The 17,341-nt window shown below is 42.4% G+C and overlaps 1 long non-coding RNA gene and 1 other non-coding gene across 2 annotated transcripts; one reads left to right on the top strand and one right to left on the bottom strand.

Moving 5' to 3' along the window:
• Positions 1-600: 600 nt before the first annotated feature.
• LOC114019871 lies at positions 601-789 on the bottom strand. The gene has a single exon (XR_003564847.2). It is a non-coding gene; the product is annotated as a U2 spliceosomal RNA (small nuclear RNA).
• A 2,531-nt stretch (positions 790-3,320) lies between these two features.
• LOC122466600 lies at positions 3,321-10,065 on the top strand. Its single transcript, XR_006292241.1, has 4 exons — positions 3,321-3,618; positions 5,006-5,100; positions 6,125-6,695; positions 9,940-10,065. It is a non-coding gene; the product is annotated as an uncharacterized LOC122466600 (long non-coding RNA).
• The last annotated feature ends 7,276 nt before the right edge of the window (positions 10,066-17,341 follow it).

Here is a 17,341-nt window from a genome sequence, read left to right as displayed (position 1 = left end):
TAAACCATGAGTGTAAGAGGTAAAACTACCTTTAAAAAGTGGTTAATAGTACTTAGTAAACCTTTCGCTGACTGGCAATCACCTCTTACTGACCCTGGTAAAAAGGGTTAAGAAGACATTTATACCTTTTTTTAAAAATAAGAACAGATTAAAATTTTTTATTAAAGCTAATGTTAAAAAATTATATAATACATAGGTTGAGAAAAGAGTGTCTGAACATCTGGGTATAGTGCTTATATTATCCACAAATGCAAAGTTTGTTTTTAAAGTCATAAGACACATATAGTGCATAATCAGCAATAACCCAAATTTAGGTGAATGAATTTAAGAATATAGTTTAGATATTTAACATCCGTGCATTCAGGTACATCACTCATGAAAAAAGTTATACAGAGAGTTGGTGGCAGAAAGTAAAATATATCAATGAGTGAAGATTGTCCCTCAGTAATTGAGAATTTAGAATAGGTTGTCCATTTAGAGAAAAAAACAGTCCATCAGGAAAGTATTTAAGTTACTTTCCCATTTTGAAGAAACCATACAAAACGAGCATCTTCACAGTGAAACTCTTTCTGCTTTTCTAACCAGATTATTCTCCCCAAAAGGAGATGCACTGTTCCCAAAGGCACTGCAATACCAGGTCAATGCATGGTGTGGACAGAGCAAGCTCCTATTCCACCCCCAGTTTCAAAAATCAACTTAATATACAGTCCTCAAATAAAGGACATATCAGCTATTAAACTGATAAGAACAAATTTAAAAATTTTATTATTAAGCTAATGTTAAAATTATACAATACCCAGGTTGAGAAAAGAGTGTCTGTACATCTGGGTGTAGTGCTTAGATTATCCACAAATACAAAGTTTGTTTTTAAAGTCATCAGATACATATAGTGCATAATCAGCATATTCAACTCTATGCCAGTTGAGAGGAGCTAGGTGTAGAGTCAGCAAAGCACAGAATGATGGTAACACTTGATACATCAGCAAGTGCTTACACTTCCTTTATCACAAAGCCAAGAAACAGATCTGTGAATTACTGGTGCAGCCAGAAGGTGGAAGAGTCCCTTACCATGTTCCACCACAGTAAAATCCCTGACTCATATTTCCAAGACATCAACTACTCCCAGTTGTAAAGGGAGGATCCAAGAGCAAGGACACTCCTAATTAAATAATTGCCATAGCATGCTCATTCAGAAAATCAAAGCTCCACTCTAGGAAATGCAATGTCCAAGCATAGCTCAAGTAAAAGTCTATCTTCCCGCAGTTGTATCCCCCAAAAGCATGACAGCAGAAGGGAGAATTCAGCAGGGGCGCACTCATGGCCTTGGCTAAGGATGTCATTTGATGGCATCAACTATTATTCCCATATCACACCTCACTGGCATATCCCATATCACATCATTCTCCATTGGCTTGCATTTTGTATAGCCACCTTACACCTACTTTGCACTTGTTAAGATGCTACCCAGTCAGAACAGGACTGTTCTAGAACCATTTTGCATCCATGTGGTGCAGGTGTAAATGACTATGCAACACAGAGGAGACTCAACCCTGAAGTCTGCGAGGGTCTTAATTTGTTCTGCCTTTATAGACGGGATCTTTGTAACAGACTTCGTTCAGGTTTGAATAATTTGGTGAGCTTCAGGCCAACAGCCCTAAGGGCACAACCGCTCAAATCCAATAACCAGATTAGTTTTTGTTTTTCTCTTCATGGGCCTGATTCTGCCAGTGTAAAGGCTAACTCTAGGACAGTCAGAAACCAGAGGCCAAATCCTGCTGATGTCAGAGTAGCACCACTGAACTCAGTAAAGCTCTTGGCAATACACACAAGGTCAAGGAACTGAGCCCAAGGCTGCAGATGAGAGTATGCCTCAGAAATCTGGGTTCTGAGTCTCCCTTCTCTTATGCTAGTTTTACACAGGTGTAACTCCATTGACTTCAATGGCATGCTCACCTCAGTGGAGTTACCCCTAGTTTACACTCATGAGAAAAGAATCAGGTCCATGGCACCCCAAAAATATACTGTAGTCTATGCACATATCCAGGCAGTCTTGGGCTATTATTTCTTACTGATACTGTGTGCAGAACTGTGAAAACATACAAGAGGACACAGGGCCTGCATCTCATCGCACACTCACGTAAATAAGAAGTAGCTCACCTGAAGCCAATACTCCCATTATGCATCAGTGTGAGTGAGTGGACAATTCCACGCAAAGACTACTAGAGATCTGCCCATCAGATAGCAATCCTAGTAGATTTTATCACACAGAAGCAGACCAACCTCTGTAGTTAGCTCATGCCAATTAACTTGCAATGGGATTAGAGATTTATACAGGTAATGAGACCATCCATAATTATATTAGATAAGGTTGTAGCAATGTATAGGGGCTCTAAACTCTCATGTTTCAGAGCCAATCACTTACTAATTATGGGTGGGAGGGGGTTGGGAAGATGCGTCTAATTCCATAATTATCCATAACAGAATTTCTTGCACCTTCCTGTGAAGCATCTTGTTCTGCTCATTGTCAGCAACAGGAAACTGGACTAAATGAATCACTAGTCTGGTATAGTAATACCTATGTTCCCATGCCATGGAATATTCACTTTGTCTTAATATTACCATAACACTGATTTTAGCCACTTGAGCCTTGTTAATTCTCACATGTTAAATGAAGGTTAGTTTGGCAGGAATAATCATTTAGAATGACTGTTGTACATAAAGATATGGCTTATTCAACTCAAATTCTTTTCTAAACTCTGCCTTAGTCAACATCATTTACTTGTCCCCGTTAATATTTCATGCATAAACTACAGCTGAAAAGTTCCCTCAATTTCTCTCTGCAGTGGAACACCTCTCACCCCAAAACCATGACACACTTTAATTTTGCTTCATTTGACACCAGCAATAACAGGTGAGCCAGGTCCAAAAGAAGTATTTCAAAATGTTCATGGTGATGCATTCCATCCCTGCTATTCTTTAGCTGGTTTTTTTACCTGAGGGCCATATCAAAATTTAGTCAGCAGGGAAAATGGGAGAGTGATTAGCCAGCCCTGCCATTAAGACGTTGCTTCAGACTTTTATGCTACACTATTTGCCTTGACATAACATTGGGTAAAAATTCTAGGCCAGGACTATCTGCTTCCCAGGCCTGTGTCTGCAAGAAAGGCCCCCATCTTCCCCTGTGATAGATAATTAATTCTTCTGACAGCATGTCTTTGTGTGTTACTGTGCATTTGTTTATGATTTGGGTACGTTCATTAACAGGAAAACCTCAAACATGCTTTGTCAATGGTAACTAGTCTTGACTTTTAGAAAAACATGTGGTCTATTTATTTTGCACTCTAGTGTTTGGCTTCTGTAGCTTAACCGAAAGCTTGAAAATGGCCAGATCCTATTGTCTTATGGTTTGACTTTCATTGTAATGTCAGTGATGAGCTTAGAAGGGCCTTCTTGGCAAATTAAGAGGTGAATTCCAAGGCAGTGGAATCATAGCATATACAGGACCTGGATTTGATCACCTTTATCTAAGCAGGAGGGGATGGTCTGTGGTGGACAGCCCACTCAACTGGGCTTCTGGAGATCTGGGTTCTATTCCCAGTTCTGTCACTGACCTGCTAGGTGAGTATGTGCAAATCATTTAACCTCTGTGCCTCAGTTTACCCATCTGTAAAATGGAGGTGATGCTACTACCCTCCATTGTAGCATTATGAGAACTGATGGAACATGCTCTATAAAGGCTAGGTAGGAGTTGAAGGACTTCTGCTGAATTCACCCTTAGGGAAATGTACTTACTTTGTCAGGTTCCAGCTGTGAATAGTGTTCCCATTCCATGTCTCTCTGTGTGATAATATCTAGTAGGGCTAGAATGTCAATTTCCCTCTCTTTGGACAAAACCTACTGGCAAATCTATGGCATCTTGCACAGCTCCAGGAGTAAACCAGATCATGGCTTATAGGGTCACAGTCTGTTCCCTGCTTCCCCCACTTGCTTTGCTCCAGAAGGGATCAATGTGAGCCAGCCCCATGTTTGTGCAGATTATTTCCCCTGCCACTGAGCTGGTACATCAGGGGAAGGGGAGTGGAATATGGAACCTCACTTCTCTTCCCCCATGTGCTGTGATATAGCCCATTTCAGGGAGTAGAATGTAAGAGGGCACCTTTCACTCCCTTACTTCCCTGACCAGGCACATACAGTGGGTCACAACCTGGCCCTCACTGCTTAACTTGCATATTGTTCTGAGCTTTACATATTCTTGTTACTGACATCCCGGCTCTCTACAGCATCTATTTACATACATAACTTATAACTGCTACAGTTATCCACTTCCCCTCTCAGTTGCCATTACATCTGCCATTATTCAAGCTGTCTCACCCCTATGCTGCCTTCCCCCGCCTCTATGTGTTCCAGGTCCTCAGATGCACTGGTGCTGCACCTGGCCCAGCAGGGTAAAGGCTGGGATCTTCAAAGGGGCCTAAATGAGTTAGGTGCCCACTGAAAGTCAGGAGCAGTTGGGCACCTAACTCCCTTTTGGTCCCTTCGAATGTCCCAGTCACATGCTATCTTGGTGCAGCTGCCCTGATCCTGCACCCAGTGTGACCCCTGGAACAATTCAGATCAACTTTGTGGCTTCTCTAAGTTGCACCCAGGTGCAATATCCCCCGAGTCATTGTTGCACAAGCAGATCAGGAGTCCACAGCAGCTCTCCAGCTATTCTCCCTTTCCATCAGTTATGCCCCTGACACATACATCCTATGCTAACCACAAGGGAGATTAGCATATAGCTAGTGTAATTCCCCAGGCAGTGTGCTACTGGCACAGAGGAAAGGATGTTGAGGGGATAGGGAACAAGGATCTGGCCCAGTGAGTTTGCATCTCCACTGTCTTGCACCTGCTTTAGCCACCTACATCTGGGGAAAGTGGGTGTGAAACACTCCCACTGGGGTACATCAATAGAGAATTCTGATTGGGTAGAGTCTTACATCCACTTTGTACTCATTCTGCGCAGGTGTAAGACAGGGGAGCATTAGGACCATGAGAAACCCAGTCCACAGGTTTCAGCAACAGGAGTGCAGAGGGATTTTCCAGAGGAGCATCAGAAAGGTAAGAGCCCATATTTATGTAGTCCACCCTGTTTCTGCAATGGCTTCTGCTCACAAGCCCATGCATAGAATCTTCCTAGCTGCAGGAATTTGTCAGGATCATGATAGCCACGGAGCTAGGAATAATGTGTGTGTGTGTTTGTGTGTGAGCGAGGGTGGTAGTGAACTACACAGAGGGCTGTTGCCAGCTAGAATGCAGGTGCATTGTAGTGCTGCTTCTGCAGTGAATACATGTACCTATCCTGGGAGCCGCTGTGGGTATGGGGCAACAGAGCCAGGGATCATCCTGAGTTGAGGGCTGTGCACTGGCTAGCTCTGCATGAGGAGAGGCTGAGGGAACTGGGATTATTTAGTCTACAGAAAAGAAGAATGAGGGGGGATTTGATAGCTGCTTTCAACTACCTGAAAGGGGGGTTCCAAAGAGGATGGATTTAGACTGTTCTCACTGGTAATAGATGATAGAACAAGGGGTAATGGTCTCAAGTGCAGTGGGGGAGGTTTAGGTTGGATATTAGGAAAAACTTTTTCACTAGGAGGGTCGTGAAACACTGGAATGCGTTACCTAGGGAGGTGGTGGAATCTCCTTCCTTAGAGGTTTTTAAGGCCTGGCTTGACAAAGCCCTGGCTGGGATGATTTAGTTGGAGATTGGCCCTGCTTTGAGCAAGGGGTTGGACTAGATGACCTCTTGAGGTCCCTTCCAACCCTGATAGTCTATGATTCTATGATTGGCTGGCAGCGTCATATTTTGGGTAATAACCAGACTCATATTGACCTGGTAACGTAGACATTTTGTATAGTGCGCAGAGTTTCAAATAACTTCTCACTGTACTGGACCTATGTGCTGATTGGCAGCCAGAGAACTGGAATGCAATAAAAGAGGGATGTGTGATTTTTTTATTATTATTATTTAGTTTTCTTCTTGATAACCAGTGTGGGGGATCAGGAACACAATTTGTGACTAGCTGGGGAATTTAACTTCAGTTTTACTCCCAAGACTGGTGGGTATCTGCTCTCACTCTTGCAGCCTGCCCTGATCTTGGCATTTCTAGTGATAGCTGCCCTAGGCACCACTGGGTCAGACCTGGGCTGGGACTCAGAAGAGTGGGCAGCCTGGGTTCCCCCCACCGGTCACAGGGTAGTGGCCTAGCACTCAGAGAGGGGATTGAAAACCCCTGAAGAGAGTCGGTGGTACTGGACTTTATTGGACTCTGATACACCGAAAGGGGACTTGAACTTAACTCAGCTGGAAAGCTGGGGTCAGTGAAAGGCACAGAGGGGGTGAAAATATCAGCTTCAGGGAGGACGCCCTGGAGGCCTGGCCCCATACCAGGGCTGGGATTGTGTAAAGACAGCAGGAGTAATTAAAGACTGAGTCCAGGGAAGGCGACCGTTAAAGTCCGTGTTGAGGACACCCGAAAGGCCCTGTTGGACTCATACCCCAGAAGGGGTCTGCTTGAGCTGTGTTTCACATACAGACTGTGTGTGACTCGGCCGGAGGGCTGAGTCACCGAAGCCGCCTGAGAACCCACCGACAGGGGTCGCTACAGACTGAGAGAGGTGCAGACACACATCTGACCGGGAGGCGCTCGCATGAGGTGAGTGTGACCCCATTACAATATCTTATAAAAGGCTTTTTACTAATTTGCCTTGCCAACATAATGCGCCTTAATGATGTACAATACCAGCAAGTCTGACTTCAAATTAAAGGCCTTGTTCGCAGGCCCCCTTTAGCACCACATCTTATTATTGCTGCCCAGATGGCTGTTCAAAAGAAACAGAAGGTGTTCAGAATCCCTTGATTTAAACAAGATGTCTCAGGAGTTTGATCTTGACAACGCATAATGTGTTTTCCAGCAGGCGTTAGAAGAATCCCAAGGAGTGGCAGGACTTTTTAAGGACAGAAAAAGCTTTTCATAACTAGTTACCGAACTCAGTGAGTAGCATTGTCATCATCATCAATCAGTAACATGGACCCAGGAATCTAGAAAATTTAATGCACATCTAGCACAGGGTGACTCCTCTGTTCCTTCTCAATGGGAGTTGTGGGTGCTTGCACAATGCAGAATTAGGCCAATAATGTGCAAGCGGTCATATGTAATATATATGCCCAATTCACTGGTATGCATCAGCCGCTTTGCATCACCAGAATGGAGCCATAGCATCCTACAGAAACTGGCCCAAGGCTTGCATGTGGTTTGAACTGTAAAGTGCACAAATGTATCTATTAAATGCTGTGACTGAATAAGGTGCAGACATAGATATAGCCTTGTAAAAGGGATGCCATTGGCTTCCATAGCCACTCCTTTTTTTGTTCTGGGAGCATGCAGATCTAATGGGGTCGGAGGGCTGAGTCTGTTTTGGGGTTTTTTTCTGGACTCCAGACTCCACAATCAGAGATCTATCTGTGGATAAATTCTGACACAATGTCATGAGAATAGACTGCAGTTCTTACAGTAGCAAGGAGGGAGCGGCAGGACTGTTGGGGAGTTGGCAGAAGAGGAGGAATTTTAAATGCAAAAAGAAGCGATTAAATCTCACAAACACAGACATGAGTGATCTTTTCCTTAGAGAAAGGAATCCAAGATGGCAGCCTTGGTGGAGTAGGTCTTGCAAGATGCTGCACATCTCTATTGTTTGTTCTTCAGTTTGCAGTATTCAAGCTATGGCCCTCGTGGTAGAAAGGCAATGATGAGTTTTCTTGGAAGCTGCAGAATGAATACAGATAGAAAATGTTGTGTCTCGTGATCTTTATGCAACAAATATGAGGGAAATAGAGGGGCAGTGTTGGATCCAAATAACCACATCTACTGAAAATACACAATGTGCGAGGCCTAGCTACATATACGCACTGCTGCTCTGGTTGGGGTCTGGTGGCTTCTAACACAGAGATTGTGGAGAGCACCATTAAAAGGCTCACAAATGAAAGGGGTATTATCTATTCCTATAACTACAGGGAAGAAAAGCCAGGCCTGTTCTAAGTCTTCTAAGTGCATCACAGTATTACCTTCAAATAGCTGAAGGAGACATGGGGTAGGGGGAAAATTCCCTCAAAGGTATCCGGAAAACTTGGCAGCGGCTATGGAAAAGGGAGGCAAGGTACCATCGACATGACAAAAACTAACATGCTTAGGAATCCAATTATTACTATTTGTATTTCTGCAATGCCTCAAAAAGATTACAAAACGATTACAGTTTCACTAGACAAGACGAAGTGGGAGAAAGGCAGTCTTATTCCCATTTCACAGATGGGGAAATGAGGCACAGAGACAACTTGCCCGTGGTCATACAGGAAGTTTGCAAACAAAACTGCCATTGACTTTAATGGGTGTAGAATCAAACCCACATTCAATTTACTGCTGTGTTGAGATAGAGCATTTGAGGTCTTTAGCACAGTCTACCAGGAAGGCAAACTCAGGGGTGGAACCTTTGGTGACTGCTTACATGCATTCTCTCTCTCTCACTCTTATTTTTTCCTAGTGATTTCTCCACATCAGTAATTTTTTTTCTCACTTCTTCTGTCCCATGGGTGAAGCTTTTAGGGTGAAATCCTGGGCTTATTAAAGTCAATGGCAAAACTCTCCTGGGCTTCAGTGGAGCCTGGATTTCACCCACAGAGCTTGATCCAGAGCCCATTAAAGTCAATGACAAAACTGCTGTTAACTTCAGGGGGCTGTGGATCAAACTCATTTTTACATTGTGTGTATTACATTGGCACCTTGGGATTCCAGCCCAGACCAGGGCTCCTTTGTGTTATGTGCGCTACACACACGTAGTAAAGAGACAGTCCTCGCCTTGAAGAGCTTACAAGTCTGACCAGAGGAAGCAGCCCAAGGGCAGGAGAGATTTTGATCCAACGTGTGCCATAGAGATTGGAGAGGGAAACAACTTGTTAGATTATCCAGTCCCTCTCTTGGCCACAGTGGGACCATTTCCTTCAGAGTTATGTCTGTGCTGACTTTTAAATGTAACAAGTGATTGAGCATCCAGAACTTCCCTTGAGAAACGACTATTTTGCAGCCTAATAGATATTGCTGTCAGGAAGATTTTCTTTTTTTCCCAATGATATTCAGCCTACATTTTTTTCTTTCTTAATTTCATACCATTGCTCCTAGTTATAGCTCTTGGCACTTACACCCACAGTCTCTCCCCTTAGTCATAGTTCAGCTCAGCCGTACATATCAAGCTCTCATCGATCAGTGTGTCCAGACCCTGATCCTTTTGACTACTCTTCTCTGAACTCATTCCACTTGGGCTGTGTCTTTCTGATAATATGGTGCAAAGAACCGAACACCATACTCCAGGGGCTGTTTCACTAGTGCTGGATAGAGAGGGATGGTTGTTACTTCTCTCCCTTCCAGTGGGACGTAATACACTGGAGGCGTACAGCAATATTGCTCAGCACTAGTATGTCAGGCCTAATGCAGGGAGAGGGAAGCCCACTTGATCTATTTCACTCTATCAAACTGCTCAACAGCTTCCCGTCCACCCTCCTCCTCCTAGTGCGAGGGTGACAGATGGGAACAGATTGAACTGTCTGATGGAGTGAGGTAATACTCCACTAAATCATTCCACTTTCTCTCAGTGTCAGAAAGCACCGTGCCTTCAATCCTCAAATCTTTGCCTTCATATTTTTCCCCTTTGGAATTCTTTTACGATATTTTTTTTGTTAAAATGACTAAGAAGCAAGCAATAATATTTATACTAGATGAGTAAGTGTTCTAAAAACTTAGCAAAAAGGAGAGGGTGATTCATTGCATAATCGGAGCTATCGGTGCCTTGAGAACTAATGTTTGTTGATGTCCCTCTTATTCTTTTTCTCTGTGTTTCTCATGGTTTCAGGCCGGGGAGCATGTCTCACTATTGACCTAACCAAAGACAACGGGCCAGATCGTCAGTGACTTCAACCAATGTACACCAGCAGAGGATCAGTCCCTAGAGTGTTGTTTCCTGATTCTAAAAAATGGCAACAAATTATAAACAAAAAACAAGATTTATTTTTTCATGGTCTCTTGGTTGTCTTACGTGTTTGGGAATTTACTCTCTCTCCGTTGGGGTGAGAGATCAGAACACCAAAACACACTTCTTTTAAAGTAAGCCACTGCGCATTCTCTTCTGCTGTGTCTTTGAGTGGATGGCACTGACCACTGCAAGGGTGCTGGAACAATTTGTACAGTGGGGATGCTGAAAGTCATTTAATTTGTATATGTTGGAAACCACTTCAAGCCATGGGGTGCAGCCGCACCCCTAGTTCCAGCACCTACGGACCACTGTAAAAAGAGAGACAAAATGGGGACTGAGCAATTCCTGAAAAGCTTCAGGAAATAGATCACTACAGGAAATTACAAGGCCCCTGCTGGATTTCCATCTAAATCTCAATGGGGAGCTCTCGTGGGCCAGCAGCATCCAGCCTTGTCTTCTACACCTGGTCTACCCTTTTAGGCCATGTAATAGATATAGACGGGAATGTTTATGAGCCTCTGTCACCTGCGATAGGAGATCTGTTTGTGCTTTTGGAGAGAGAGGAGAGTTGTCTTTAATCTAAGTCTTGTGCATCCTTGGAAGCAGAATACCAAAATAGCAGGTGGTGGACCTAGCTGGGCTGAGCAGAGGCAATGCAGCAGAGCCTTGTTAATAATTCAGCTAGTCACGGAAGATGACATTGTTAACCTTAAACAGGCTAATTACATTAACATAGTAAGAATCTGTTCCCTTTCCTCAGGTTGATTGGCTTTAAAGAGATGCCTGGAAGCCAGGACAGTGGGTTCAAGAGGAAAAAGGGGGTTTGCTCTCTTTTGGCCTATATTTATTGCCGTCGGAGAATTAGAGACTGGAACTTGTTTTAGGGGCAGACCAAGAAAATGCTCCACAGACACTCTCAAGACTAACCTCCAGTTTTGCAGTGCTGATCTCAACACCTGGGAGCTTTAAGCCCCTGACAAAACCCGATAGTCTCAGGTGATGGAGCTGCTGCCGATGGACTTTGAGAGCTTGTAGATTGCCACAACCAAGGAGAGACGTGTGAGGCATAAAACTGGAAGCAGCTCACATTCATCGACAATTGTCTTCACCTCTGGCAATTGCAGACAGGGCTGCAGCTCCAAAATTGGTCTTTGGCCCCATCTCAGGACCCACAATAAGTGACCATAGCTCATCTGTCAAACTTGATGGGAGAGGCCATCATCATCGGTCTTTCCTCACTGTATGAGTATGGGAAATGAAAACTATGGGCCTGATCCTCAGCTGGGTCAAATCAGTGTAGCTCCAGTGACTATGCTGAGGATCTGGCCCTGTGACATTTTTTCATAGATTTTAACGCCAGCAGGGAACACTCAGTCATCTGGTCTAACTGAGCCCATATAACTGCACCAGGTTGCTCCTGTCCTGAGTCCAATAGGCTCTTAGGTAAACACAAGTGATCTTCCAGAGAGGCACCCAGTCTTGATACGAAAACATCAAGAAACGGAGAATCCACCTCTTCCCTTGGCAGCTTGTTCCAATGGTTAATCCTCACTTTTAACATATAACATGTTTATTTTAATTACAAAACCAATAACACAAGCCAGAAGTTTCAGGAAAGGATTTTCTTTTATTCGTCATTCCTAGTGAAGGTTTCTGGCTCTAGATTACCACTTCCTTGTAGTGTACTATGCTGACTGCCTAAGATCAGCTGGGACTTCATAACTTCCTCATAACCTTACAAGACGATTTTAAAACTTTCCCATGCTAACTGCAGAGTGTTATCAACCTGGCCACAACACAGGTGAAAAGTGTGAACCAAAGGGAGCAGTGCTGGCTTCAAGAGCTCTCCAGTAAAATTTCACAGTACAAATGTGCCTGACCCACAAAATCAAAGGAGCTACAAGTACTGAGGTCATTACATACAAATAGAGTGCAGAAAAATGCACTTTAAAAACCATTTAGCTTTATTTCCATAGTTAATTGATGAAACCCTGCATAGTGACGGACTGTTCACCCATAATAAGAAGTAGTACTTGTCATCAGTAGCTGTTTTATACAAAGATGGGTAAAGATAATTACAGATAGGGAAACTGAGGCATGGGGTGGTTAATTGACTTGTACAAGGTCACATAGGGCCTGATGTTCAGAGGCGCTTAGCACCCAGAAATCTGCTCAGACTCTTTGAAAATCAGACTTTTGGGGTCCAATTCTGCAACCCTTAGCTTGGACTGTTGTATGAGTAAGGATGAGTAAGGATTACTGAATTTTGACACCTTGGGCCTGATTCTTCTGAGGCTGACTTTAATTGGAGTCTTAGATGCTTATCTCTTTTAAAAAAAAAAAATACAAAAAAAACCCAGGCCCAAGTTGGGTCCTCAAAAATCAGTGACTACGTCTGAAAAAGTTAGCCCGAGGGACTTCATAAAAGAAATACACTGACTCCAGTCTTCCTGAAGGAAAAATCTTTGTAAAGGTCCATATGCACTATGACATAATGAAACCAAGCTTTTGTGACCTGTGTTGCACTCTGGCGACTTGCCTCACTTAGAGGCTGCTGTTTTCGAACTTAATTAGCTTGATTGGCTGCATATCTAGTAATCTTTATTAAATGTACAGTAATCACCTTTATTAGGCAACCGCCTGTCTTAAGAGACCACTCAAAATTACTGCTTCCCCCACTGAGTACAATTCTATTCCATCTTTATTAAGAGACCACTTTTGTTGAGCAACCAATTTTTGTCACTCCCTTGAGTGGTGGCTAAGACAGGTTTCATTTTTCCTGGGCCTCATTATATTCTTTGACATTCTGAACAGTGCCAGCATCATAGCTTTCTGGCTCAGATTATGCATCACAATAGTCTATTTTTGTGTATGCTTGCGCGGGGAGGATTAGAAATTAGAGCCCTAGTGAGATTGATGATATATTTTATTTTGAAACAGAGCTGTCAACTTTAAATAAGGGTTTTTAAGGTGGGATTATACACCTCTGTTACCAGCTGAGCTGAAATCTAAACAAATAAAGTATCCTGAGATATTTTAGATTTATGCTCTATAAGGCAAAAATATTCCACTGTCAAAGCCGTGAGGCCACTTCTGTGGTCAAAAGCTCCAGTGGGAATTCTTGATAAGCACTGGCTGTGGGATGGGGCCCCAGCCGTGGAAGGATTTTAAATGTAAGTACAGTGGGCTAGGTCCTGAGCTGCATGCATAGTGGTGGGGTGTGTGAGAGGGAAGAGTAGGGGCGTGGTGTGAAGCTCATTTTTGCACACCGGTGATCCTAGAGAAGTATGCTGTGCCAATCCTCCAGCATAAGTCTGAGCAGCCTGTAGGTTCAACCCTTTGTCTCATGTAAACTGCACCGCCCGCAGGCAAAGCCTCAGGAAAGCACTGACTCAGTCATAATTCCTGCCCTCTTGTTAGTTATTCCCCTCTTTCTGGGATGCAGCTTTTTCTCCCTTTGTACCTGGCCAGCTCTGCTTGCTGGGAGTGGGGAAACAGAGACTTTGCTCCTCCTAGTCCCTGCCCTGAGGGGAGTGCTGATTGTACAGCCCCTGCTCTTTCTCCAGCTTTGCAAACCTGGCAGCCTTTACGTGGCCACACAAGGCTGGGGGCCTCTCTTCCCCAGCATGACAGCTAGGGCAAAACTCTCCCCCCTTTTTTACTAGAGAACATTTTCCTCATTGGTACAGCCATTTTCTGACAGCATCAGACCCTCGGCACAGTAATACTGCAGGCCTCTGAGGGCAAGACCGCACTTTGTCTTGCAGAGCTGAGATCCTTATACTCAGTATTTGTGTAGATTTCAGACCAATTATTTGCTTTCATGCAGAGGGTGAAATCCTGGCCCTCTTGAAGTCATTGGCAAAACTTCTACTGACTTCATCAGAGAGGATGTCACCGGGAGTATCTGAAAAGAATGCATGAAATACTTCAAAGTTAGGGATTTATTGCCAATATAAACAAATAACTTTAACTAACCTGCCATAATGTATGCAAAATAAGGTATACTACAGTATATGAGCTTGGCTAGTAAGATGCTACCATGAGCTGATGCTAATATTGTCTGTGACACTGAACAATAATGTTCCCTGGAAAAGGAATGCTATTTTAATGTACTGTATACAGTATATATTAATCAAGTAAAGAATGCTAGATACAAATCCTACCTAAGTACATTAACTTTGAAAGCAACAGTATGTCAACACAGCCCCATTGCCATTCACCAAATCCCTTAAATTACTTTGCAGGACCTTCTGAAATGTCTGTTGTGAATGCAGTACTAACGCCATGAAACTGAATACCTCTTTTGGTAGAAGAGGCTAGGTAATACAAATAGCTAATTCTTATTTACTGCCTTTCACCCATAGACCTCAAAGAACCTTTACCAGGGTAAACATAATTATCCCCATTTTATAGATGGGGAAACTGAGGTACAGACAGAGAAAGGTTTTTGTCCAAAGTCACCCAGCCCGCCAGTGACAGAATCAGAAATAAAACCCAGGGTCCTCAGTTCCAGTCCAGTGCCATATCCACTAACCCACGCTGCCTTATGTATGTTTCTCTCATCTGGTTGTTCAGAGGGACGGTATCCAGTTGTTAGCCCGCTTACCACTCTTGCATGCCATCTGAGATTGACAGCAAAAGGACAACACTTACTCCTTCTGTGACCTTGGTCAAGTCACTTAACCTCTCTCCCTCAGTTACCCCATATGTAGGATGGGTATAATACTTCCTAGGAACGATGTGAAAACTAATTAGTTAACATTGTAAAGTGCTTTGAAGGTGTTCATTACAATTATTACTGAATATGATGGTTTGTGCATCTGATTTTAGTAACTTTCTCACCCTTATAACCACCTCTGGAAGAATAGTCTTCATCTCACTGTTTTTACATTTCTTTTGCTGTTCTGTTTTACTTCCTGATAAATTGCTTTGTGTATAATTAGGGCAGTGATTGATTCTGCCAATCGTATATAACTTGTGAAGGCGGTTTAGTTGGTATACATGAACTGTAAGCAATACAGCTTTCTTCATTTGTGTCAGTCTTTGGTGCTTAATTTTGTATTTTCTGGACCTAAATTATATTCTGTTATGGAACACGATGTAAGTCCAAAATAGCTCCATTGAAGTCAGAGGAGTCAGTCCGGTCTTACAACTGTATGACTGAGATCCAGCTCAGTATTTTTTGTGTAGGTGGGTTAAGAATGAAATATATTAAGCATTTCCACACTCTGCCCTTGGTCCATGTCAGAATTCCTTTAGATAGCACTGGGAATTGCCTACAAGAATAAGGAGTACTAAACAGCCTTACGTATTTGTTGACATTCTTTTGTTTTATCCAAGCCTTTTAGTATATCAGAGCCAGATTTCGCTGTCATTGAAGTCAGCAGCAAAACCACCACCATCTTCAAAGGATGCAGGATCAGGCTCACTGTCCCTACATGGGATTTCATGTACTGAGGTGGAAACTTTTCTGGTTTTAGTGAGACTGTCACACAGCGACATTGTCCTTTACAGCAGAATGATCTGATGCTGCTGTCTGAGTTCCTAAATATTAACAGAACCACCATTCTCCTGGAGGTGATTTTTCATTTCTGCCAATGTTGACTATAGATTTCTGTTCATGCCTCTAGTCTTTCAAGAAGTGAAATCTGGCTCTTGCAGTGGCAAGAACACTTTTAAATAACTGCATCTTACCACTATATTTTTTTAAAAGCAGCGATCTTCCCCCTAAGAGTTTAGAAGCTATGTTTAGTGGTCTCTTCATCCTCTCCCCGCCGCTCCGCACTCACCAGAAAAGCTTTTTAAATCAAGCTTAGAGGGGGAAAAAAAATATACCGTGTTTCTTATTTCTGTTAGTATGGAAAGGGAAGAGAACTTGGATGTGCATTTTCAGACTATTAGTGTGTCCTTAAAGGGTATCCCCGGTTGTCACATTCTTGTATCTCTACAAGACTTTTTTAAATTTTCAACATCAGTGTTACTCTGTAAAACCTGAATACAACTGAAAAGAACAACAGTAAAACAAAACAAGTTATACCCAAAAGGCAATTACCAATGATGTATGGATGTCTGTGAATAAGCCTTAACTGAGTAAGAATTGTAACATAAAAAACCCTAAAAAACCCCAACATATTTCCACTTGCAATTCTGTAAATGTCGATTAAGTTTCACTTTGTAGTTCAAAGCTTTGAACTATTTAAGTCGCTATCAGGCTCCTTTTTCAAACTTTGGCAAAATCCAGCCACTTTGATTATTTAAATTCATGTTCCTGTTTTTGAACCTTTTCATCTGCTTTCTGTACATTACTACTGAAGTGAAAGCTCAACTCTCAAAGCCTGTACCACATACTTCAGGAAATCTTGTCTCAAGTTTTCTAGACTCGGAGTTACAGCAAAAATTTGGTTTCACCATTCATTATCCAAATCTGAGGCTGTCTTCTCAGCCCTCTAATTTAACTGTCACACCTAACCTTAATGGAAGAGACTACAAAGTTGTTAAGATATAGCAAATACATCTATGCAGTAACTTTACACTCAGGACAGATATATCATCTAGTGGATGTATAATAATTTTGGACTAGTGTTTATGGAAATACTCTTGTAGCAGTCACTGAAATTTCTTTGCAGAAATTAAGTCCCTTATTTCTGTCATGTATGTGACTTGTTATAAAACAGTGAAAATATTACTGTTTGCTAAATTTTACATCAGAGAGAGCTTCCTTGCCAAACAAATGTTTTTAACTACATATCTCTGAAGAAGCTACCTCCTGGCATGGATAGGATAGGTTGGTTCATGATCCCATTCCCAGCAACTCAGTTAATACCTTTAGGTAAGTCTTTTACAGCATAACCCACAATAATAAAATATAAAAATGCCTAGTCCATTAATAATTCAAAATAACCTTCCTGATAAGTGGAGCCTACAGATGAGCACAATGTTAAACCAAGCAACTGTGTTAAACTCCTTTGCCTACTAAAATTAGTGATACATAATTATCCAGAATTTTCCCATCATTAATAGAGCAATTTTTTACATGGTAATTAGTTTTAGCAGACAGAAAAAGAATTGTGCTATTTAAACCTGCCACCCATCATGAACTTAAGTCTCTTTAAAAATACTTTAGTGACTTTTATTGGTATAAATACCTAAAATGAGATTGAACAGCAAAGGAGAACTCTGTACTTCTCCATGATATCCTAAACTGTGAATTATACTCAGACATAAGAGACATGCAATTTTGTATGCACACAAATTATGTCAAAAAGCACTATTGCCATTC

Source organism: Chelonia mydas, chromosome 7 (assembly GCF_015237465.2).
Source record: "Chelonia mydas isolate rCheMyd1 chromosome 7, rCheMyd1.pri.v2, whole genome shotgun sequence".
NCBI classification, from domain to species: domain Eukaryota; kingdom Metazoa; phylum Chordata; order Testudines; family Cheloniidae; genus Chelonia; species Chelonia mydas.
This window is presented reverse-complemented; position numbering and strand designations above follow the sequence as displayed.